Below are 27710 nucleotides of genomic sequence, written 5' to 3'. Positions count from 1 at the left end.
GATTCTATGTCATAAACAACTTAAACAGCCACTATACTTTGGTTTTTCTTTTTCATGGGGATGGAGTGAACTAAATTTATCAGAATTCTTGCCTGTAGGATATTAAACTTGCAGCACTGTACAGAGTAAATGAGTCTATATGGGAGGCTTTCAAGTTTCAGATCCCATAACATATATATAGGATACATTTTCTAGATGATAAGTCTAAAAACTTCCAGACAAAGTAGTAATTTTTTGTATTTTTAACACAGTTACTCCGAAAGTGGAAAAGATAGTAATGAATAGGTCCTTAGCTTGTTTAATTAACCAAATAATACAATGGAACACAACATATGAATGTGCTAGGGAAATATTCAAATTTCTTATTATTTGTTTAACATGAATTACTTAAATAATAAAGATAATATGAAACACATTTTCCTATATTCAAAGCATCAACAAAACATGTGTTCACTGTATATTATTGTTTAAAAGAATATTTTAGAGGGCCAGAGATATAGTACAGCTGGTAGGGCACTTGCCTTGCATAAGGCCAATCCAAGATCAATCTCTAGCATTCCATATGGTTCTCTAAGCATTACTAGGATTATTCCTGAGTGCAGATCAAGGAGTAAGCACTGAGTAATGCCAGATGTGAACCACCCCCTCCCACAACAAATAAAAAGATTATTTACGTTTGTCTGGCCAGGAAAACTTGAAATTAAAATTCTCTGCACTCTTATAACTCACTTACAAAAGAAATTGTTTCCTCAAAATTTGACACTAATACTAATAATATCTTATAATATAACTATTTTAAATTTTAAGGAAAGTTCTGAAAAATATCATAAATGATAAGGTTCAATGAACCATGCTACTTTCTCTGTAGGTAATATCACAAAATTGTTATCTAAACAAGAAATGTTTATTCCTAGAATTTACAGTTAACATGTGGGGGAAAAATTGAGTTATAGCTGCTGATTAAGAGTTTGTCAACTTTAAGAAAGCTTTTTAATATTTATGAATAATTCACTCTCAAAATGTATTTAAAACATTGTAAATGGAATTATATATCGTTTCTTAAATTGGGGACTCCTTGATAATATGTATTTCAGGCTTTATGTTATCTGTGCCCATCCTTATGCTTTGATATATATTTTTTCTGCTCTTATAAAGGATGCCCAGAAAATTATTTTTCAAACAAAAACTCTACTAAAAGGGAAGTTTTTATATACACAATTGCAAATTTTGAACTGGAAAAGTCCCTAAGAAACAAGAAGTAGGTCAGCCTACTGAGATAAATACAAGATAAATTTCTGATGGATTGCAGAGGTAGGGGAACATTGGCCTCTTCTGGGAAATTAGCTTGAGTTCTTGTTGTTTAGCCAAAGAAGCTCCATCTCATCATGCTTTTCTTCTTTCCTTAATTTCCAGGAAACTCAGTGGTATACTTTGCCTTCAATAGGTTAGATTTTCTTAATTCAACATTTTTGCAGGATGCCTTAGGGCCTATCCCAGTTTACTTCTAATACTTAAAAAGTGTCTTTCCCTCTCTTTTCCAATTTTTTTGCTATATGATCACACAGATTTAAAAATATAACCTCTGCCTAGTACGGCCTAAAAGTATTTTTAGGAGTATTATATAAAAGCAGAGTTGGGGCGATAGCACAGCTGGTAGGTCATTTTCCTTGCACACGCCCCACCCAGGCTCAATTCCTTCATCCCTCTCACAGAGCCTAGCAAGCTACTGAGAGTACTCTGCCCACATGGCAAACACTGGCAAGCTACTCGTGATGTATTCGATTTGACAAAAACAGTATAACAAGTCTCCTAATGGAGATGTTACTGGTACCTGTTCGAGAAAAATCGATGAACAATGGGAGGACAGTGTGGTACTATATAAAAGCAAAGGTTAAAAAGAAATAAACCTCTAGAATTGTCACAAAAACAATTAAATGCCATTTAGTGACTCTAGTCAAGTTCTTCTACAAAAGTAGTTAGCTGCTTATTTTTGCTATGGACCAATAATTATAAGTATCTCATCATCTTCTTTCAGTCACTCATCAAATATGGAATATATTTTACAGGCTACATATTTTCTACAAATATGAATTGTCAGCATCACAATTTTAAATCAAACCATGTTGCAGAATTGTTGCAAAGTATCCTACACAAGGCAGCGACTGATCCCCTAGGAACAGTCGTTTTTCACCCTTGGTCTGCACAGGATGGGAACTGAGGCACAAAACTGAACAGCTCCGGGCACTCTCTCCTCATTCGAACAGGTACCCGCCGAGCACAATGGCCCCTTCCCGGAGCCACACCGCTAATGTGGCCGTGAAGTAATCTCCCACTACATATCCGATAGGAACCATAAGATACCCTCTTAGATGGAACCTTCACTAGGTTAGCTTAACTACCAGAAACAGATTAGCCAATAATTCATTAAGCCCATCTCAATTCATTGTGCATCTCAAGCAGAATAGTAACAGTGAACGTGAAGGTCTAAACCACACTGGTCACAATGGTAAGGCAACACAAAAGTCCACCAAACTTTCTTATTGAAGAGGCTAGCCCAGAAGACACCAACAGTATTGGCGTGCTTGACAACGTCTCTGACAAGGAATTCAGAAGAGAGCTACTGAGAATGCGTAGGGAGCTAAAACAAACAATGGAAAGCAATGCTAATAAAAGACAAGAGTATTTGAAGGTAGAAATGAGGAAAATGCAAATGGAAATGTCAGACCTGGAAAACCTGGTAGGCGATTTGAAAAACTCAGTGGAAGGCCTCAGCAACAGAGTAACAGCTGCTGAGGATAGAATCAGTGGGCTTGAAGATGAAGTCCAGAGACTCTCCAGAAAAGAGCAGAAAATGGAAAAGACACTCACCGTTCGGGAACAGATGGCAAGAGAAGATCATGATGAAGCCAAGAGGGGTAACATAAGAATTTTTGGAGTCCCAGAGGGACAGGAAGAAAACCCTGATGAAGAAGAAACTGTCAAAGACATCATTGCTCCGACTTTTCCAGAGCTGAAGAAAACATGTGACCACATTCAGGAGGTCCGAAGGGCACCAGCTAGAAGAAATCCGAATAAAAATACCCCAAGACACATCCTGATCAAAATGACCAAAACCTTAGATAGAGACAAAATTCTAAAAGCAGCAAGATGAAAGAAAGAAATTTCCTACAAAGGAGCATCCTTAAGATTCACAGCTGATTTGTCTGATGAAACCCTCATGGCCCCATAACAGTGGTGGGATATAGCAAAAAAACTCAATGAAATAAATGCCTCACCAAAATTACTTTACCCAGCAAGACTTTCATTCATAACAGAAGGAATAACACACAGTTTCACAGACAAACAACAACTCAGGAATTTCATAGACTCAAAACCTTGGTTACAAGAACAACTAAATGGGCTACTTTAAGACAAGATAGGCCCCTCAAATACACCAAATTTCAACAGAAAAATTGGACAAAACCCAATAACAATAATCTCTCTCATCATCAATGGGCCAAACTCACCAACTAAAATGAATGGATTAGAAAATTGAACCTAACATTTTGCTGCCTGCAAGAAACATATATCAATAGTCAAAGCAAACACAGGCTCAGAGTCAATGGCTGGAAAACAATCCTACAGGCAAACAGCTCCCCCCAAAAAGCTGGGGTAGCCATCCTAGTATCAGGTCACATTGATTTCAGAGTGAAGAAAGTCAAAAGAGACAGTGAAGGCCATTTATTATTGATCAAGGGATCTGTAAAACAGGAGTAACTTACAATACTAAATGTATATGCACCTAATGAGGGACTAGCAAAGTACTTAAAACAACTACTTATAGACTTGGAGAAAGACACTGATAGCAACACAATACTAGTGGGAGACTTCAACACGGCTTTATCACCTCTTGATAGATAAAAAAGACTCAAGCTTAGCAAGGACATACTTCATCTAAGGGAAACAATGGTAGAAAGAGACTTAGTAGATATATACAGGACACTTCATCCTCAAAAAGCTGAATACACATTCTTCTCAAACGTGCATGGAACATTCTCCAAGATAGACCACATGCTGAGCCACAAAACATGCCTCCATAAAATTAAAAAGATAGAGATTGCATCAACAATCTTCTCAGACCACAATGCACTGAAATTAGAAGTAAATCACACACAAAAACAAAAAATCAAATCAAACACCTGGAAATTAAACAGTGCACTATTGGACAACGAGTGGCTTAGAAAGGAAATCAAAGAGGAAATCAAAATATTCCTAGAAATGAATAAAAATGAGGACACGAGTTACCAAAACTTATGGGACACAGCAAAAGCTGTATTAAGAGGAAAGTTTATAGCTTTACAAGAATTCCTCAGGAAGAAGGAGTGAGCCCACATAAGTAACCTAACCTCACAGCTGAAGAGCTTGGAGAAAGCCCAACAAAAGGAACCCAACCCTAAAAGGAGGATGGAAGTAATAAAACTTAGATGAGAGATTAACAAGATGGAAACCCAAAAAACAGTCTGAAAGATCAATAAAACCAAGAGCTGTTTCTTCAAGAAAATAAACAAGATGTGTAAGCCTCTAGCAAAACTCACAAAGAAATGGAGAGAGAAAACCCTAATGGCCGAATCAGAAATGAAAAGGGGGTCATTACAACAGAAACTACAGAAATTCAAAGGATCCTCAGGGAGTACATTGAGAAGCTTTATGCCACGGAACATGAAAACCTTGAGGAAATGGATAAATTCCTAGATTCCTATAGTCTCCCAAGGCTGAACCAAGAACACCTGGAATACCTGAACAGACCTATCACCATCAAGGAAATCGAAATGGTAATAAAAAGTCTCCCCAAGCACAAAAGTCCCAGCCCCGATGAATTCTAGTGAATTCTTCCAAATCTTTAAAGAGAACTTACTCCCATTCCTCTTTAAGCTTTTTCATGAAATTGAAATGTCAAAAACACTTCTAAACAGTTTCTAGGAAGCAAATATCACCCTGATACCAAAAGCAGACAGAGATTCCACAAAGAAAGAGAACTATAGGCCGATATCCCTGATGAACACAGATGCAAAGATCCTCAACAAATAGAAAATCTATTAGCAAATAGAATCCAATGACTCATCAAAAAGATCATACACCATGACCAAGTAGGATTCATCCCAGGGATGCAAGAATGGGTTAACATTCGGAAATGGATCAACAAAATCCATCATATCAACAAAAGAAAAGAAAAAAAAACATATGATCATATCAATAAATGCAGAGAAAGCATTTGACAAGATCCAGCACCCGTTTATGAAGAAAACCCTTGCCAAAATGGGTATAGAGGGGACTTTTCTAAATATACTTAAAGCCATCTACTACAAGCCTACAGTAAGCATCCTCCTCAATGGATAAAAACTGAGAGCCTTCCCTCTACAATCAGGGATGAGACAAGAATACCCACTCTCTCCACTGCTGTTCAGTATAGTACTGGCAGTACTTGCAATAGCAGTTAGGCAAGAAAAAAATATTAAGGGAATTCAGGTAGGAAAGAAAGAAATCAAGCCCTCACTATTTGCACATGATATGATACTATATGTAGAGAACCCTAAAACTTCTACCAAGAAACTTCTAGAAACAATAGACTTGTATAGTAAAGTTGCAGGCTATAAAATCAATATCCAAAAGTCAATGGCTTTCCTATATGAAAACAGTGAGAGAGAATAAAGTGACATGAAAAAAAAATCCTGTTCATAATTGTGCCCCAGAAAATCAAGTACCTAGGAATCAGCTTTAAGGAAGCAAAGGACCTGTACAAAGAACACTACAAAACGCTGCTTCAGGAAATAAAAGAGGACATGAGAAAATGGAAAGATATTCCTTGCTCATGGATGGGGAGAATTAGCATTGTAAAAATGGCAATACTTTCCAAAGCATTGTACAAATTCAATGTGATCCCTATAAGTTTACCCATGAGATTATTCAAAGAAATGGAGCAAACACTCCTGAAATTCATATGGAACAATAAGCCCCCACCAATAGCTAAAGCAATTCTTGGGAAAAAGAAAACTGGAGGAATCAACCTCCCTAACGTCAAACTCTGCTACAAAGCAGTAATAATTAAAACAGCATGGTACTGGAACAAAGGCAGAGCTGCAGACCAATGGAATAGTGTTGAATATACTGATGTCTTCCCTCAAACATAAGATCGTCTAATCTTTGATAAAGGAGCAAGAAATGTGAAGTGGAGTAAGGAAAGCCTCCTTACCAAATTGTGCTTGTAAAACTGGATGGCTACATGCCAAAAAATGAGCTCAGATCTCTGCCTAATACCATGTACAAAAGTAAGTTCAAAATGGATTAAAGACCTCAACATCAGACCAGAATCCATAAGGTACATTGAAGACAAAGTTGGCAAAACCCTCCATGATATTGAAACTAATGATATCTTAAATTTGTCATACCATTGGCCAAGCAAGTGGAAACAGAGATAAATAAATGGGACTATCTTAAACTAAGAAGCTCTACCCCTCAAAAGAAACAATGACCAAAATATAAAGGCAGTCTACTGAAAGGGAAAGAATATTCGCCCAACACACATCCAACAAGGGGATGATATCAAGCATATATAAAGTACTGGTTGAAATCCCCAAGAAGAAAACATCCAAACCCATAAAAAATGGGGCAACGAAATGAACAGATAATTTATCAAAGAAGAAATTTGAATGGCAAAAAGGCACATGAGAAAATGCTCTGCATCATTAATCATTAGGGAGATGCAGATCAAAACCACAATGAGATATCATCTCACACCACAGTTACTGGCCCACATCCAAAAGAACAAAAGCAACTGGTGCTGGTGCAGATGTACCGAGAAAGGGACCCTTCTTCACTGCTGTTGAGAATGCTGACTGATTCAGCCCTTTTGGAAAACAGTATGGACAGTTCTCCAAAAATTAGAAATTGATGCCCCATTTGACCCAGCAATACCACTCCTGGGAATATATCCCAGAGAGGCAAAAAAGAATAGTCGAAGTGACATCTGCATTTGTTTGTTCATTGCAGCACTCTTTACAATAACCAGAAACTGGAAAAAACCTGAGTGCCCAAGAACAGATGACTGATTAAAGACGCTTTGGTACATCTACACAATGGAGTACTATGTAGCTGTTAGAAAAGATGAAATCATGAAATTTACATACAAGTGGTACTACATGGAAAGTATCATGCTAAGTGAAATGAGTCAGAAAGATAGGGATAGACATAGAAAGATTGCATTCATCTGGGGAACATAAAGTAAAAAATAGGAGACTAACACCCAAGAATATTTGAGATATAGTACCGGAAGGTTTACTCCATGGCTTGGAGGCAAGCCACACATGCTTGGGGAAAAGGCAGCTCAGATCGAGAAGGTAGCACCAAATAAAGGGTGTTTTGAGGGATCCTCCCAGGATGGGAGATTCATGTTGAAAGTAGACTTGAGACCGAACATGATTGCCACTCAATGCCTCTTTTGCAGACCACAACACCGAAAGGAGAGACAGAACAAAAGGGAATACCCTGCCACAGAGGAAGGGTGGGATGGGGAGGATGGATGGTGAGAGGGATACTGGGATCCGTGGTCCTAGAAAGTGGGCACTGGTGGAGGGATGGGTATTTGATAATTGTATAATTGAAACCCAAGCACAAATATTTGTAAGTCTACAACTGTACCTCATGGTGTTTCACTAATAATTTTTTTTAAAAAGTATCCTACACAAACACATCCACACTTCTATAAATACATATTCTGATTTACATATTCATATATACTCTCACCCATACACCTATGTATGTGAATGTGTGTATGTGCACATGAATGTGCCTGTGTGCGTGTGTGTGTGTGTGTGTGTGTGTGTGTGTGTTTGTAGGGGACTTGCTAAATGTTTCTACAGGTGTTATTTCCTCTGTGATGACATGGTATGCAGAATTGACATTTTAATAATTCTGTAACAATTTAATTCAATTATCTGTTTGGCATCTTAAATTTGAAAAAAAATCAATTTAACTTTCACCTCTACTAAAAAAGGTTTCCATTTGTTTTTGACCACTCTGGAAGGCTCTGACTGAAACCCCCAGAAGCTTTAATCAGGAAGGTTCATGAAGAGGTTTGACAGTATGACGAACCCCAAGCCATGTTTGATTTTTTTGGGAGGAGGCTTGTCCTGTGCAAGCAGCCATCTTGTTTCCAATCCATATTACCAGTGGGCACCCTTAGAGCAACCTTGCAACTTCTATGGCAGCACCCATTATCATTTCAGTGGAAGATCCTAACATAGACCTGCAAGTGATCCTGGGAAATAGCGTCAAACCACAAAGAAACCCCCCCCCCCCCAATAATGTATTTCTGATTTCATATCTGGGGGCAGGTAAGGAGGGGTGTTATTTTCTCATGACTCTGTGTGCATGAGTATATGTGTGCAGGAGTATTGGGGTGGAGAGTGGAGGTAAAACAAGCCTTTTCAGAAGGTCATCGCACCTGCAGGTCCTTTCTTTAAGAATAATGAGAACACTAAGATTCAAGTGCATGCTCAGACCCTGAGAAACTATCGTTTGATAGGACTTGGCAGAGAATGGCATTGACAGCTGCTTTGTGTTTTCTTCATGTGTTTAAGACTATGGTGCATCATAATGAGCAGATTTTTGAGATAAGGAAACCTGTTCCTCTCAATATACTCGTTAAAGGTAAGGGAAAATACACTTCATGACATAAATGAAGAGGAATAAAATACTAAGAAGGCATTTTCACTCTTTTTGCGGTTAATTATATTTCACCCATTAAATTTACATAGCAGAGTCTCTGTGAGTATTTCATATTTTAATCATGTAAAAAACATGACTTCCAGACTTTAATTTTAAGACAATGAACTGATGTCCAGATGTGAGAAAAAGTCTCTGCCTCTTCCCTCAAATGGTGGAAAACAAAGAGTAAAAGGAGATAAAAGACAGCAAAAACATCAAAGAAATGAATGGGCATCAGGTGATTTGAAAGTATGGAAACACTTTGGTTTGGGATATTAGAAGTAGTTCCAAGTCGGCTCAGGTTGTCTGAGAAGAGTGCGGGGGAGTGAAAAATTAAATAGTCTCCTCTCACAGCTAGTATCATTAATGTTCTCTTCAGGAGACCAGAGGAATTGGTAAAGAAGAGCAGGTAGTTTTACAAAACTTGAACCCCCTATATGGTCTTTTCTGAGTTCCCTTTTAGATGTTAGGAAAACCATTGTGTTTTATTCTGGTGATTCTTAATGGGCATAAAGCTACACAGAGAAAGCTAAGCACACCCCCAAACAATTAGAGATAATTATCTACAGGAACAAATGACAATTTCATTTAACATTTGGGAGCAGATGAGAAGCAGACATTGCTTTTGAACATCTACAGCTGGTAGCCATCCCCCTTCCCATCCCCACACTTTTAATACAAGAGCCAAAACCCCCAACCAAATTATATCATGCATTTACTACTCATCTCTATTGTTGGGAAGTAGAGATCACATGAACTAGTCACAGTGAATAGGCTTTCTCCAAGAGTTGAGTGATATCAATGGCCATTCCCATAGGGATGGAAATACCTCCCAGAAACAGTGGAATGAATGCAGAAGTGGGGTGTGGAACTAAGATTGGTTAATTATGAACAGATAAGGTTCCTACTCGTACTCTTAGTTCTGAGTCTCTGTCCTAGTCTACAAGCTGTAGTAATTAAGCTCTTGCCAAGGAGGCAGAGGAAAGAAAGATTCCAGATGAAAAAGAATGAAAGTGAAATTTATCGCACTGTTTAAGTGCAAATAGTTTCCTGAAAGAGCTGCCAAACTGCCAAGTTATTAAGGAATAGGATGAAGGAAATAATGGCAATTAGTCAAAGAAAATATTGAAAAAAGAGAAAAATGAATACATTGAACCAGGCAGGCAATGAATAGAAAGTGACTGGGGAAAAAAATAAAAAAGCAACCACATCCAGAGAATAGTACAGCAGGTAGGGTGTTTGTTTGCCTTGTACATGGCTGACCCAAGTTTGATCCTCAGCATCCCATGAAATCCCCCGAGGCCAACAGGTGTAATCCCTGAGCTCAGAGCCAGGATTAAGCCCTGAGTATTACCAAGTATTGCCCTAAAACAAAAACAAAACAAAACAAGAAAAGCAAGCAACCTAAAAAAATACTCAAAATTTCTGTCAATTCATAGACTTCCCTAATAAGATGTAATTTTGAAAATACTAGGTTAATACTGCTAAAGTATCTGTTGAAATCTGAATTATGATTGAGAAAAAATAAATCCATATTAACTGCTTTTTTCCACATAAACAATTTAAAAATATCGCACCACAGTGCTATAGCCAAAATATATAATCTATATTTTAATCAAGTATATAGTTATCATTAACTATTGTATAATTACAAATTAATACCTAGTGATCACTATGCTTATATATTAGTTACATATGATGAGAATTTATATATTTTAATTTAATTAATATGAATTAGTATGAAAGAAAGAAAGAATGAGATACTACAATTTTCAGCAACATGGATAGAACTAGAAGGTATCAGACTGAATAAAATGTTATGAATAATTATGATTAAATTAATAATTTAATCATAATAATAATTATGATTAAATTAAATAAAATGAATAAAAGTCAGAAGGAACGGGATAAAGAATTATCTTTCTTATATGTATATCTTAAAGATACAAGTAGCAATAAAGTTCCAAATAGCAACATAAAGAGATCCACCCAAATGAGTTGAAGGAAGGAGAGACTGTGGAAGGAGAGGGACTGTGTTCTTAGGAGAGAGAAGTGGTCCACTGGTGATGAGAATGGTGTTGGAATTATATAGATGAGAAATAATCATTTATTGATAGCATTGTAAACAGATTCATTTTTTTAAATAGTGTTTTCATAAAAAAAGAAGAATAAAGTATGAACACATGGAAAAGAATGAAAATAGCTTGGGTTTTCTAACGTTTTTTCAAACTCCTAATTCTTTTGGAAAAAGTTGGTGGTCCAAAACACTCAGGAAAAGGTTTCCATGGAAGGAAATTGCACTGGATCCACAAAAATGATGCATTAGCCAAGATCTGCCAATTCACTCATCTAACGACTCTGAGAACGCACTTAACATTTCCTCAAGCCTCGGTTTTCTCCTAAGTAAGATTAGGAGTCCACAGAAATGTTCTCTTCCTTGATTTTTTTCTCTTCCTCTTCTTCATTTTTTTTGTCATCTTGTGATAGGTTCACTGACCTTTTAGAGTACTATTAATCTGTAATTTATAAATAGTCTTCCTAAATAAATGCACATCCTCACAATAAGTTACATGTACCTGTTGTGCAAATCTTTGCACAAAAGTTGACCAAACCCCTATTCATAATTCACAATAATTCTGCAAGAACTGGAAATTATACAAGGAAATTGCAGGGTGCTCCATGCTGGAGATGCACCTCATTGTATCAAGGAAACAGACAGAGTTTCATTTTGCAACACCTGAAGACATTTATGACAATGATGTTTAATCATCTATCTCTTTCTCTGTTTATTTTCATTCAAGTTTTTTAGGTAAAGGACCTCCCGTTGATCATCGATTTGCTCAAGCGGGCCCAGTAATGTCTCCATTGGAGACTTTGTTGTTACTGTGACTGGCATAGTTTTTTAGAGAGCTGGTGAGATATTTGTAACATATACCACATGATAAATCTGTTTATTGAAATATTTCAGGAAAAGAAATTAAAGACTATATAATAACAATAAGCAGAACCCTTGGCCTGCACATCCATAGTCCTGGGTTTTATTCTCAAGCACTTTGTAAATTTGAGTACGGACTTTTATAGTTGCTTCCTGATAATAATGATAGAGCTTGTCTCCATGGTTTCGAACATAGTTTCCTATTCTGGATTGCTATGGGCTAATAATAGAGGACGTATAAATATTTGCTTCTATTTTTGTGAGTATGGGCTGGAGTGATAGCACAGCGGGTTGGGCCTTATGCCTTGCATGTGGCCAATCCAGGTTTGATTCCTCTGCCCCTCTTAGAGAGCCCGGCAAGCTACCGAGTGTATCCTGCCTGCACTGCAAAGCCTGGCAAGCTCCCCTTCATGTATTCGATATGCCAAAAACAGTAACAACAAGTCTCACAATTTGTTGTGAGACATTACTGGTGCCTGCTCGAGCAAATTGATGAACAACAGGAGGACAATGCTACAGTGCTACAATGGTATCATTTAGAATTTTATCAAAAGATTTATAGTAAACCCAATTTACACAAGTTCCAAGATTGGTTTGGTTAAGAGCACCCTTGCCTACTTAATGCAATCAAAGTCAGGCTCACCTTGTGCTATGCAGACCTCCTTTAAGTCCAATCAGCAGTGGCAATCCCACAGTTAGCTTGGTCCCTAACAGTGTGGCTTATTTGTGATCCCAGCCCTGAAATTAGCTGCTGGCTTTGTTTCCTAACCACTGCCTTACCAGAAAGGAAGACACTCATGCTAGATTGAAGCACTACACTCTAAGAGGACCAATCTGGTTTTCTCAGTAACCACTAGGTTGATTACACAAAGAACTCTGGAATTGTAGCAATATTAATGCCTCTGGAGTATTAATATTGCTACTGGGCCCACTCGAGCAAATCGATGAATAACAGGAGGACAGTGGTACAGTGCTACTTTCTTATTAAATACCCTGGCCTTGAAATAAAGAACAAGTTATAAATAAGCTCCACAGAGAGTAATAATATTGAGGACTAGAAACAGAGGATTGTAAGAAGCAACAAGTTAAATTTCTTGTCCTACTAGAAAGTGATTCTGGAGATAGAATGACAAAAATCAAACTCTAAAATAAATAAATAAATAAAAGCAGTTGTACTTTATTATAACATTTCTTTAATTATCACCTTTGATTCCCAATCTTCCTGCTCCCTATCATTGTTGATTCACTTCTACTGTGCTGAATTTTATTGCACCATCCAATAAAATGTAGCAACTAGGAGTGTGCAAGCTAATTTATGCAGGCTCAGACAAATGGTAATGCCTAGCATCTTCCAAATTTGCTTCAAATACACAAGAAAATATGAGTAAAGCAATAGCTGGGCAAGTCAAGAAGACTGAGTAATAAGGCTTAATTCCAAATTTGAAATCAATAGAAATGTATAAGCTCACCAACAGTTAAGAGAATCTCCAAATGGCCTCCAAAGTCTAAAAGATCACTTTTCTAGTATAGTCTGAATTTTATGATTCTGATATTATTACTCTCTGTGGAGCTTATTTATAACTTGTTCTTTATTTCAAGGCCAGGGTATTTAATAAGAAAGTAGCACTGTACCACTGTCCTCCTGTTATTCATCGATTTGCTCGAGTGGGCCCAGTAACGTCTCCCTCGTGAGACTTGTCGTTACTATGTTTGGCATATCGAATACATCACGGGTAGCTTGCCAGGCTTTGCCTTGCGGGCAAAATACTCTTGGTAGCTTGCCAGGCTCTCTAAGAGGGGCGGAGGAATCGAACCTGGGTCAGCTGCATGCAAGGCAAACGCCCTATCCGCTGTGCTATTGCTCCAGCCCAATAAGAAAGTAGAGAAAATAAAAAAGAGCAGGCAAAAATGAGATGACATGAGAAATCATAAAATTGAGTTTAAAATTCTTAAATTATAGTAAGCGAATTTATCCCATAAACATTAATATTACACTCTCAAGAAGTCTAAATTAAATTTAATGTACACATGTTGGGCTGAAGCGATAACACAGTCGGTAGGGCATTTGCCTTGCACACAGCTGACATGGGTTTGATTCATCCGTCCCTCTTGGAGAGCTCGGCAAGCTACGGAGAGTAGCTCGCCCACACAGCAAAACCTGGCAAGCTCCCCATGGTGTATTTGATATGCCAAAAACAGTAACAACAAGTTTCACAATGGAGACGTTACTGGTGCCCACTCAAGCAAATTGATGAACAGTGGGATTACAGTGCTACAGTGCTACAGTACACATGTTAAAACCTAAGATATTTCCATAACAAAAGTTTAGATTTGTATATATCTTTATAAGAACAAAACCATACAAAAGTTCAATGATCTTTATTTGGTGGTGTAGTAAGTCATAGTACAGATTTGTGATGATATAGAACCTGTTTTGAATCTAACAGCCATTATCTGGCCTCCAAGCTTTCATTAAAAGCCTGACTCAGCTCTTTGAGACCACAGAAAAATAAAAAATCTTCAGCTGATTTTTGATAGCATACTCACAATTGAGACGTTACTCGGCCCGCTCGAGCAAATTGATGAACAACGGGAGGACAGTGACAGTGACAGTGACTCCATACCTCAGAATTCTCTCTGAAGAATTCTGCTGACTAGAGAAAAGGGATCCAATCCAAAAGCTACTATAATTAGCCTAATTCTAGAAAAATCTCCTTATCTACCTCCAAAACTATTTGTAATCTGACTATAGGAAATAAAATTTAGGATTATCAAAACTTAAATTAAGAATGTGAATCACAATTCCTATTATATAAGACAAATGCCTTTTCATTACATTATAGTCATTGTTTTTAACTGAACAGTGATCAGGAAGATATGTCACTTATATGTTCCACCAAAGAAAGAGAAACCACAGAAACCCTTTAACTGTCAGCAATTTGGGGCTCAGCTTCACATAGCAAAAATTTACACAAGATCATGACCTTTCTGAATCAACCATTATTAGTCTGGCCATTTTGTTTCAGGGAAAGCATCTGTGATGATCCTTGAGCTCCAAGTTATCTGTGGACCAATAAAAGCTGCATTCTGCCTCAACTTTCTTCTGCACAATATAATCCCTACTCATCGCAATGATAGTTAATAATTACAAAGGTTTGCCTCAATGATATCATATATCACAAGTTCTACTAAATTTTATCCTTAGGCTCATTATTTGTGTAAGTGTGCCTCTGTGTGTGTGTGAGTGTGTGTGTGTGTGTGTGTGTGTGTGTGTGTGTGTGTAGCAGGCCTGTGAAGCATTGGAGTATGAAAGTAATTTCTTTTCCTGCATATTACCCTGGTGGGTTCTGAGCACCTCCTGGTGTGGCCATTTTTACTGAAAAATAACTCCATTTTTTCCTACTCTTTAGTTCCTAGCTAGATCCCAAGCAGGTAAGACAATACATTCACGAACTTGACTCAGATGCCAAACACAACAGATAATATCTTGAAAACCCTAGCTGAATATCACCTTACTGCTTTGGGGGGTGTTCAGACATTAGTATGGAAGGATTTAAATAGTCTAGAAAGTGCTGTGGACATTCTGGGTCATTCTTCCCAAATCTCCATCCCTTCCCCCACTTATTGTAGTGCGTTCCTAAAGTGGGGTAGATTTAGATAGAGACATTGGACACTCACTAAACGTTTCATTATTTCTGTCAGAAAAAAAATAAGGCAAACAATGAGTTAAAATTTTCCACAGTGAGAACACTCCCTATTATATACCCTGCCCCTTGGCTTAGACACAAGAGCATTATCTCTCTTAGTCGTGAAAAATGCTTTTAGCGCTTCACCAAAGAAAACCTCTCTTCCAACTATTTCAAGAAATACAAATAGGAAAGGGTTTTCCCAGGGAGGAACTAAAAGAAAACTGCCTGACTAAACAGTTAAGTGCTCCTGCTGAGAGACTTTCAGTACCCTGCTCAGTACTTTCCCTGCCTGCCTGGAACTCCAATCAACATGCAACTAAGGCAGACAGAGTTTGTGGGGCAGTGGATGGAATGCTATGTAGATCTATTTTTAACTTTTTGTTTTACTGAAGTACTGTGATAATTTTCTCTTTCCATGTTTTATTTGGGGGGTGGGGGGTGTTGGAGTCAAAGCAAGCAGTATGCAGAGCTTACTTCAAACCCTGTGCTCCAGGATCACTCCTGGCAGTGCTCCAGGGACAATTTAGGATGCCAAGGTTCAAACTAGCATCAGCCATGTGCCACACAAGCACTTTAATCTCTATATTATCTCTCCAGTCCCTAAAATATTAATTTTAGCAAAACTAACTTTTCTCTAAATTAAAAAGAAAAGTACTTCTAAAGATTCCTTCCTGTACTATCTTTCTGGCCTTGAAATGCTTTAAAAGCACTTTAAAAATTATTAAGTTATATTTAAATTTTGATATATCTCAGGTAGCACTTTAGCACTGTCCTCCCATTGTTCAATTTGCTCGAGTGGGAACCAGTAACATCTCACAACAAATTGTGAGACTTGTTATTACTGTTTTTGCTCGCAAAGCAGTGCAGAGATGTGATCAAGGAAGACCTCAAAGAGAGAAGAGCAGAAGTGCTGGTAGATGCGGCAGAAGCTGGGAAAAGCATTCGTAACTTCCACCTGTCCTTCGACAACTACAAGACCAAGATGACTGCCCTCCGACGCCCTGATGGATCTATAACATCTTCCAGAAGGGCAATGGAGAAGATTATCCATGACTTCTACTCAGATCTCTTTGATTGCCATGTCCACCTGCCCACATACCAAATTTCTCAGGATGGATATGCCGTTTCCAATGTTCTCCCTTTCAAAATCCGACATGCCATTTCGTTGGTAAAGAAACGAACAGCACCTGGCACAGACAAGGTTAGACCTGAACACCTGAAGAACCTGCTGTCAGTACTCATCAATACACTGGCTCGGCTCTTCACACGCTACCTGACTGAATGCAAGATTCCATCCCAATGGAAAACCAGCAGGACTGTACTACTGTACAAGAAAGGAGACATCCACGACATTGGCAACTATTGCCCAATCCGCCTAGTGTCTGTCATCTACAAGCTGTTCACTCGAGTCATCCTGAATAGAATTGGCAGAACACTAGATGAAGGACAACCATGTGAGCAAGCCGGGTTCTGCAAAGGATTCAGCACCATTGACCGTAGCCACACGAGAACCAAGCTCATTGAGGTTTCTCAGGAGTTCAAGATGCTGCCCTGTCTAACGTTCATTGATTTAAAGAAGGCCTTTGATTCTGGTGAGACTGAAGCGATCATTGAAGCCCTAGCCAATCAGGGCATTCAAACTCAATACATCAGGATCCTCCGTGAGCTGTATTGTGGATTCACTACCAGGATCTCACCATTCTACAAAGAAGTAATCATTGATGTCAAGAGAGGTGTTCGGCAGGGTGATACCATTTCACTGAAACTCTTCAGTGCCACCCTCAAGAACATCATGCGACGACTGGAATGAGAAGGAATGGGAGTGAAGATAGATGGTCGGCAACTACACCACCTCCACTTTGCTGATGACATTGTTCTAATAACACCAAACATTAGCCAAGTGGCACAAATGCTGGCCGACTTTGACCGTGAGTGTGGAAAGGTCGGACCACAGCTGAGTCTTACGAAGACAATGTTTATGAGAAACAGCCTCATTCCTGATGCTCCATTCACTCTCAACGGAATGACCATCTCTGAATGCAACAGTTATGTGAACCCAGGTTGAGAAATCAACATGATGAATGACCTGGCACCCAAGTTGTGCAGGAGGAAGAGAGCGGCTTGGAACGCCTCCAAGAGCATTAAAGAAATAGCTAAGAGGACGAAGAATCTCCGGCTTGGGCACATCTCTTTGATTCAACTGTTCTTCCTGCATTAACATAAGCCTCAGAGAGGGTCCTGGGCCCTAGGCAAACAGAATGAGAATGCTATTTGGATCTCCCAAAGAGGAATTGAAAGAGCTATGCTTGGAGTATCACGTTTCACTCAAATGAGAAAAAGAATCCATAGTTCCAACCTCCGTCCATGATCAAGAATCAGGGACACTGTCTCATTTGCTAAGGTGTCAAAAATCAGATGGGCCAGACACTAATGAGATTTAGAGATTACCGCTGGACTAGAGCCGTTACCGACTGGATTCCACAGGATGTCAAAAGACCATGTGGCCACCCACGTACCAGATGGTCAGACTTCTTCATCAAGATCACGAACGACTGGTTTGAGGCTCTTTGTTTTCCTAGAATGAACAGATGCCATTGGGCTACACTAAAACACAACAGGGACAAATGGAGACGTTACTGGTGCCTGCTCAAGCAAATCGATGGATAATGGGAAGTCAAGTGATCAAGTGACTGTTTTTGGCATATCAAATACATGAAGGGGAGCTTGCCAGGCTTTGCCGTGTGGGCGAAATACTCTTGGTAGCTTGCCAGGCTCTCTGAGAGGGGCAGAGGAAATGAACCCGGGTCAGCTGCATGCAAGGCCCACTGTGCTATCACTCCAGTCTATGTGTCAGGTATCTTTTTTAAAATAAAAAAAGTTATTTAATTTTGCTTGGCCCCATATTTATGTTATTCCATATTTTTACACATTCACCATACCTGTTTGTTCAGTAACTTGGTCACTTGACATCCTATTACTCATTAATTTGCTCGAGCAAGCACCAGTAATGTCTCCATTCATCCCTGTTGCGTGCTACTGTAGCACAATGGCGTCTGCTTGTTCATTAATACACTGGCTTGGTTCTTCACACGCTACCTGTCTGAATGCAAGGTTCCATCCCAATGGAAAACCAGCAGGACTGTACTACTGTACAAGAAGGGAGACATCACAACATTGGCAACTATTGCCAGATCTGCCTATTGTCTATTATCTACAAGTTGTTCACGTGAGTTATCCTGGATAGGATTGGCAGAACACAAGAAGAAAGACAATCTTGTGAGCAAGCTGGGTTCTGCAAAGGATTCAGCATGATTGACCATATTCACATAATAACCAAGCTCATTGAGGTTTCTTGGGTGTTCAAGATGCTGTTCTGTCTAATGTTCATTGATTTAAAGAAGGCCTTTGATTCTGTTGAGATGGGAGCAGTCATTGAACCCCTAGCCAATCAGGGCGTTCAAACTCAATACATCAGGATCCTCCATGAGCTGTATTATGGACTCACTACCGGGATCTCATCGTTCTACAAAGAAGTGATCATCCATGTCAAGAGAAGGGTTCAGAAGAGTGATATAATTTCAACGAAACTCTTCAGTGCCACCCTCGAGAACATCATGCGAAGACAGTAGTGGGAAGGAATGGGAGTTAAGATAGACAGTAGGCAGATACACCACCTCTGCTTTGCTGATGACATCATTCTAATAACACCAAACATTAGCCAAGCGGAACAAATATTGGCCTACTTTGACCATGAGTGTGGAAATGTTGGACTACAGCTGAATCTCACGAAGACAATGTCTATGATTAACAGTCTTGTTCCTGACATTCCATTTGTTCTCAATGGAATGAGAATGAACATCTCTGAATGCAAGAGTTATGTGTACCTAGGTTGAGAAGTCAACATGATGAATGACCTGGCACCTGAGTTTCACAGAAGGAAGAAGCGGCTTGGAATGCCTTCAAGAACGTCAAAGAAATAGCTCAGAGGACGAAGAACCTCCGGCTCCAGGCACATCTCTCTGATTCCACTGTTCTTCCTGCATTAACATATGCCTCTGAGACCTGGGCCCTATGAAAACAGGATGAGAATGCTATTTGGGTCTCCCAAAGAGGAATCAAAAGAGGTATGCTTGGAGTATCATGGAGTATCATGCTTCACTCAAATGAGAGAAAGAATCTGGTCTTTCAACCTCCATCGATGGTCAAGAATCAGGGACGCTGTCTCATTTGCCAAGGCGTCGAAAATCAGATGGGCTGGACACATAATGAGATTTGGAGATGACCACTGGACTAGAGTTATTACAGACTGGATTCCATGCGACATCAAAAGATTGTGTGACTGCCCACCTATGAGATGGTTAGACTTCTTTCTCAAGTCCCTGAACAATCGATTTGAGGCTCTTTGTGTTTGTTCAGTAAATGGAATTAATTTGGAGATTTCATTTATTTAGTTATCAGTCTGGGGGCCACATCTGATGATGCTCAAGGGTTACTCCTGGCTCTGCACTCAGAAAACACTCCTGGAAGTGCTCAGGAAACCACATGTGATGCTGAGGATCAAACCGAGGTTAGATGCATGCAAGACAAATGCACCACCAGCTGTACTATTGCTCAGGCCCCAAATTTGCAAGATTTTAATCTTTATCAAAAACACAGGCTATACTATTAAAGATTTTTTCCCTCCCTCTCCAGATAGCTTTTAAGGCATACATATTTCATGTCACTGTCACTGTCATTGTCCTCCCATTGTTCATCGATTTTGCTCCAGTGAGCCCAGTAATATTGTGAGACTTGTTACTGTGTTTGGTGTATCAAATACATCATGGGTAGCTTGCCAGGCTTTTGCTGTGCGGGCGAAATACTCTCGGTAGCTTTCTGGACTCTCCGAGAGGGGCAGAGGAATTGAAATTGGGTTAGTCAGTGGAAAATGCCCTACCCGATGTGCTTTCGCTCCAGCCCATATTTCATGTAATATATATATTTTTATGTGACTATCCTATTACTAGAGGTATGTCTCCTGCTTTTCCAGCACTAGTAATGAAATTTTTCACAACTTGAGATCCAGATAAAGTGACACAACTTTAAAGGTCTCTTAGTTGTTCCCTGTCATTTAATTATATATCTCTATCTATATGTAAATAACTAATTTGAATATATATAGATTACCATTTAATCTTATATGTATAGAAACAAGTGGATTTCAGAATCCATTTGTCAAACTTCAAATTCAGCTTAGATGTTAGACAATTTTGTTCAAGTAATCCACAAAATCACAAATCTCACATGGTGACTGGCTATTTTATGTTGAGGAAGGGGAGGATCCAGATGTTACCTCTGTATGCTCTCAGACAAAGGAGCTGCACAGTTCAATGTTCTGGCCCAGTGACATGATAATACTCAAGCTCAGCATGCTGGGGTCAACAGCATAGGATCTCCACTAGTGATGAGGTGTACCAGGAGAACACAAAGGAATTTGGCATAATGGTGGTAAGGAAGTGATATATACATGATGCATATTAATGTATAGACAAAGAATTATAACTGTCAACAATAGTGTGAACATATATTCTAAATTATAATAGTCGTTTTTAATTTCAGTGGTAAATGGGGTATAGGCACTTTAGTGATCCTCCAGTAACATTGTACTTCAAAACTAAAATCATTAGTACTATTGTAACCATTTGAATAAACATACCATTTTTAAAAATAAAAATTTTATGAAGAAAAAAACTTTACACTATCAAAAATGTAACTTGTCAGGTTAGTTGTGGCTAATAACAGTGAGGAGGGATCTAATTTGGTACTCATTTTAGCTGACAATTAAAGTTTGGGATATAATGATGTGATGAGAAAGATGAAGGAACAAGCTAACTGCAAGTTATAATATAGTTGACTTTGCAAATAAAGTACTTGTGTGGGAATGGTTTCTAGGACAGGTCTATTAGGCTAAACTAGAGGACTCAATACATAGCAACCTTGGCCAGCTTTGGCTTCAACTACCAATGAATATGCTGTTTCTGAAAAATGTAGTAAATCTATTATACATCATGAGAGAACATATAAGAATAGGTAAAGGTAAAGGTAAAGGCCCTCCCGTTGATCGTCGATTTGCTCGAGCGGGTCCAGTAACGTCTCCATTGGAGACTTTGTTGTTACTGTGTTTGGCATATCGAATACTCTCGGTAGCTTGCCGGGCTCTCTGAGAGGGATGGAGGAATCGAACTCGGGTCAGCCATGTTGGCCGCTTGTAAGGCGAATGCCCTACCCGCTGTGCTATCGCTCCAGCCCTAATAAATTAAGTATATCAGAGGCCTACAGAGGAAAAAGAACAATTTATTTTATTTCAAAATAAGGCAAAATTCCTTGACAATGGGTCATACAGGTTCTGCTCATGGAATTACAATTATAATTACTGACTGATTTTATTAGAAATCATTTCATGATTTTCAGAGGGTTATCTGCTAAAAGACAAACTGCAAATATTAATGGTGTGTGTTAATGTTTGTACATTAACTTTGTTTCTGAAAGCATTTCATCAGCCTCTAAGAACTTAGAAAATATCTGAAAATATCCTAGTGAATAAAAATGGACAAATAAGAGGTAAAGGGAAAAAATTCTGACTAGAAATGTTTGGAAATGGCTAATCTGACTAGTCATGCCATCAACTCCTTTATGTCTTCAGGTTTCTTACTAAATGGCGACAAGTCAAACATATCCATTGACATTTAGCTGAATCCTTCCTTAGGTTATATTTCTAAAAGAGAAATGACTGCATAAAGGGTATGGTCATTCTGAAGATTTCTGATTCATAGTGCCAAGTTGCATTCTGCAAAGGTTATTCGATTTATAATCCTGCTACCATGGTGCAAGCATAGTCACCCTTACCTATGTAACTAATTCTAACACTACCTTATACTATCTTTTCCTTTCATGGTTGTAGTCATAATAATAATTGCCCTTTGAATTCTCATTGCTGTGGTTATTAAAAGTCAAAATGGTCATATATTTTATATTTTGTGACATCCTTTTGAAACCAATTACTTTTGTTTCTTTAACTGAGGAAAATACATTTTTCTTAGTGATATATAGAACTTTAAGTGATAATGGCCACAAAATATATCAATACAATAAAGCATTTTCCATTGCATATATTAATGTAAATTTGCCTTTCTGTATGTATATTTTAATACATTTTTGCTCTTTGTAAATAATGCTTTGAATTTAGTTTTTATAATTATATGTTATTTCTACTATTTTCATATTTTATAAATTGTATTTAGATCATGTTTATGTAAACAGGTACAGGTACTTATACTTTTATAATAAATATTGTTATATGCTTTTATGCTATATAAATTATAAATTATATAACATATGTTATTATACTTTTCTAATGCTTTCGAATAAAAGCTTATATTATAAACTTATATAGATATTTTCTTATGCATTATATAGAGTTCATTTTTGTGTTAGGTGTAATTTAATTTAAAATATTTTGTTTATATTTACGAATAGAGCTTCTTCACCAAGACATAATGTTAAGTTTACAGTTGTATTTTGAATAACTCATTCTATTGATTAATACATTATAATATGCTAGAATTTTATTTTATTTCAAAGTTTTATTATGTTCTTCTTGATTATATTTTTAGTGTTTTGAGCTATTGAGTGGGCATTCCTTTTTAATAGTACTGAGCATTAAGTTGTGAACCAGACAGATATCCATACAGTCTATAGTTTACATGGTAAATATCACTAAATAATGAATTATCCAATTTCTTCACCATAAACTACATTAATTTATGGAGCAAGAAAATTTATAAAAGGATCTAGAAATGATTAACAACAGAAATATGATGGAAAATAAAAAAAGGAGGACAAAGACATAGTGATGAATGCAAGAAGACTGGAGAGTTAGAAATATGGGCAGGGCCTGCTGACCTGGGTTCAATGCCTGGAATCCCTGATCCCCACAAGGAGTCTCCCTAAGCTCAAAGCCAGGAGTAAGTCCTGAACACCTCTGGGTATTGGTAGAAAACAAACTAACAAAACAAAAAAGAAGAAAAAACAAAAAGAGGAAGTATGAATTTATTACACTGTAAGCAATGCAATAGTCATAAAATGATATGATGGATGTGGAGCACTTGAGGAAAATATACTAGTGGGTTGTCCCCAGAGGAGAAAACAAAGGATACAGTAGCTCAAGTTAAGATTGTGTGCAGGAACCATGTTACTCAAAATGTTTTGACTAATAATGACAGGCTACAGATTAGAATGAAGCAGCAGAGAAATGTTCTGGGACAATCCCTCTGGCGTTAATAGAAAGAACAGTGTAGTAAAAGGGTGGAGTGAGCAGACCTGATTCGGGCTGATTGCTTAGTCAATGAGATAATGACTGGTAACATGTCAGGACTGTAAGGTGAGAACAGTCTGCACTTAAGGAGGGGCTTGAAAGTATTTTGTGATTTGGAGGTGGAGAGAGTAGGAATAAACCAAAAACTAGTTAGAGATAAGAACAATTCACTGTGAATAAGAGAATGTAACTTTTGGTTTTAGTACATTTGGTGGTGTAAGTCTATGAAAAGAAAACAAAACGAAACAAAAGAGTTGCTTAGAACTAAGAGATGATATTTTAATGTCTAACATATATTAGGGAGTCAACATCATGTAAATAGTAAAACCATCTGAGGGATAAGATCCTAAGAGAGGGTATCCTAAAAAATTGGTCTAAACTTAAACTTTAAAATAGCTATAGCTACCATTTATAAAGATACACAGAAATAGAGAAATCTGATAAACAATGATCAGAGACAGAGAACGAAAGCCGGAGGAGGATGTAAGCGAAGTATCAAGATAAAAAGAAGTAACATCTGCACTTGTTTGTTCATTGCAGCACTCTTTACAATAGCCAGAATCTGGAAAAAACCTGAGTGCCCGAGAACAGATGACTGGTTAAAGAAACTTTGGTACATTTACACAATGGAGTACTATGTAGCTGTTAGAAAAGATGAAGTTATGAAATTTATATACAAGTGGTACTACATGGAAAGTATCATGTTAAGCGAAATGAGTCAGAAAGAGCGGGATAGACACAGAAAGATTGCATTCATCTGGGGAACATAAAGCAACAAAACGGAGACTAATACCCAGGAATGGCTCAGATTAGTACCAGGAATTTTGCTCCATGACTTGAAGGCCAGTCACATGTGCTAGGTGAGTAGGAAGCTCAGATAGAGAAGAGAGCACCAAATAAATGGTGTTGTGAAGACCCTCCCAGGGTGGGAGAGACATGCTAAAAGTATAGACCAAACATGATTGCCACTCAATGCCTCTCTGGCAAAACACAGTACCCAAAAGAAGAGAGAGAGAACAAGGGGGAATGCCCTGCCACAGTGGCAGGGTGGGATGGGGGGGGGGGGGTGGGAGGGATGCTAGGACCCGTGGTGGGGGAGGATGGGCACTGGTGGAGGGATGGGTACTTGATCATTGTATAACTGAAACCCAAGCACAAAAATGTATAAGTCTATAAATGTACTTCATGGTGTTTCACTAATAAAAAAAAATGATAAAAAAAATAAAATGTCACAAGAAGATAAATGAAAAAAAAAAAGAACAGAATGCTGCTAACCAAATGGCAGTAGAAAAAAGGAGAGGAAAATACAATTACTGAAAAACAGAAAAGTTAACCAAGAGTTAAGTGATTTAAGTCAAGAAAAAATAAAATTCAGAGAGTTGTAAAAATAATCTTAGTTATCTCAGTGTAGGAAAATTTAAAAGTGCAATTTACCAAGATGAAATTTGAAGAGAACAAAATTTTTTTCATTAAAATATTAAAATCTATTTTCCAAAATATATTAAAAATTTGCCAAGGATCTGTCACTGAAAACTTCTTACATAAGATTTCTTATTTTCCACAGAAAGTTTTTATAATGCCAAAAAGAGCTGATAACTATTTAAGAGCATAAAACTAAAAATAAAACCTCAAAATCCTATGAAATAAGAACAACATAGGAACAAATACTTAATAAATTCTACCAAAAGGCAAACTAGTTAGAGATTTCAGAATTGAATACTGATTTTAAAATTTCTAGATAAAATACAATTCAAATATACATAATTATCTTTATTCTCATAATGCAAAGTCGGTTCAATATTAGAGAAACTGTTGTCAATGTTCAAAATATTAAAATATTTTGACAAAATCATAATTATGACAGTAGATTAAAAAAGACGACTTTGTAAAACAAATAATTTTCCTCAGTAGAAGAATGAATATATAAGGAATGTGTCCTTTAAAAGTGGAAGTTTTTTTCATTTCAGCCTCCAAAAAAACTAATAAAATAATAAAATAACAGGGTGATGCATGCGAGAATGTGAGATTCTTTCCAAGTCAAAAACTAGAAAAGAAATCCACTAAAATTAATATTTAACAATGCCTTTTAACTTTGAAAGTGGGATTTTAACCAACCATACCTGTAACTGTAAGTGATATGCCTGGATGTCATATTGGAGACACTCAAAGTAATGATCAAATGATATTTTAATCAAGGAGTGATTATGCAAGATATATATATGTATATATATATTTATATATAGGCTGGAGCAATAGCACAGCGGCAGGGTGTTTGCCTTGCACGCAGCCAACATGGCCGACCAGAGTTCGATTCCTCCGCCCCACTTGGAGAGCCCGGAAAGCTACCGAGAGTATCTCACCTGCACGGCAAAGCCTGGCAAGCTCCCCATGACGTATTCGATATGCCAAACACAGTAACAAGAAATCTCACGATGGAGATGTTACTGGGCCCTCTCGAGCAAATCTATGAACGACCGGACGACTGTGACTGTGATATATATATATATATATATATATATATATATATATATATATATATAAATAATGGATGGGCTGGAGCGATAGCACAGTGGGTAAAGTGTTTGTCTTGCACACAGCCAAACTGGCTAACCTGGGTTCGTTTCCTTTGCCCCTCTTGGAGAGCTCAGCAAGGTACTGAGAGTAACTCGTCCGCTCAGCAAAGCCTGGCAAGCTACCCATGATGTATCCAATATGCCAAACACAGTAACAAGTCTCACAATGGAGATGTTACTGGGCCCACTTGAGCAAATTGATGAACAAGGTGGGGGGGCATGCTACAGAGGACAGTGCATATATATATATATATATATTTACCATATATATATATATATATATATATATATGGGCTGGAGCGATAGCACAGCGGTAGGGCGTTCGCCTTACAAGCGGCCAACATGGCCGACCCGAGTTCGATTCCTCCGTCCCTCTCGGAGAGCCTGGCAAGCTACCGAGAGTATTCGATATGCCAGACACAGTAACAACAAAGTCTCCAATTCTCCAATGGAGACGCTACTGGGCCCGCTCGAGCAAATTGACGATCAACGGGAGGGCAAAATTTATTTATATATATATATATATAGATAGAGGACAGTGCATATATATATTTACCTTTTATATATATATAATGAAAGCAACAACATATATACAAACTGCTGGCTAAGAGTCATGATGGAAAAATGATAAAAATTTCTAGAAGAAATCATATTAAATAGTTGTTAGGGTCTGCGATTCAAACACAAGACACCCATGAAGAGTTTGAAGAAGCTAAAAGTTTCTGGGGTGGTGGGGGGGGGATAGAGCAATTGGAAAGGAGCACTAGTACATGTTGTAGGGCACTTGCCTTGCATTTGGCTAACAAGGTTTTGAACCTTGAAAGGTACCACACATGGTCCCTTATGACTGATAGGTGTTATTCCTGAGTGCAGAGCTAGAAGTTAAATCCAGACCACGACTAGGTGTGGCCCCCCAAAAAAAACAAAAAGAGCAATAGTGGGTGTTATGCATTTTAAAGGACACTCTGATAACCCTATGATTGTAAAATATAATACTGGCTATTCCTCATGTGTATGTGGAAAAAACAAGGGTCAGAGGGAATTTTCTACCCTGGAAAAGCCCTTGTTCTCTCCTGAACACTCTATCTTCTCTCACATTCCTCCAGGTAATTTTCTTTAAATAAAACTATTTTTTAGTTTTAGTTTTGCCCCCACCCCTGGCTGTCCTCGCCAGGGCTCCTTGGAGGGGAGCAGGTTGAGTTTCCCTCCTCGCCCCGACCAGGGTTCCGGCAGCGAAGACCTCCAGAACCAGCCACCACCATGCTGAGACCACTCTCCAAATGCATGAAGGTACCGACAGAGGAACAAAGGCCTGTGGGTCCCGGGACTGAAATCTCCAAGCCTATTCGGATCAGGGCTGAGCATCCGCCACCCAGTTCCTCCATATTCCAGTAGGCAGGGGTCACACCCACCAATTG

This window comes from Sorex fumeus, unplaced genomic scaffold (assembly GCF_029834395.1).
Source record: "Sorex fumeus unplaced genomic scaffold, SorFum_2.1 ptg000051l, whole genome shotgun sequence".
NCBI lineage: Eukaryota > Metazoa > Chordata > Mammalia > Eulipotyphla > Soricidae > Sorex > Sorex fumeus.
The sequence above is the reverse complement of the archived record's forward strand: the minus strand, read 5'-3'. Positions refer to the sequence as shown.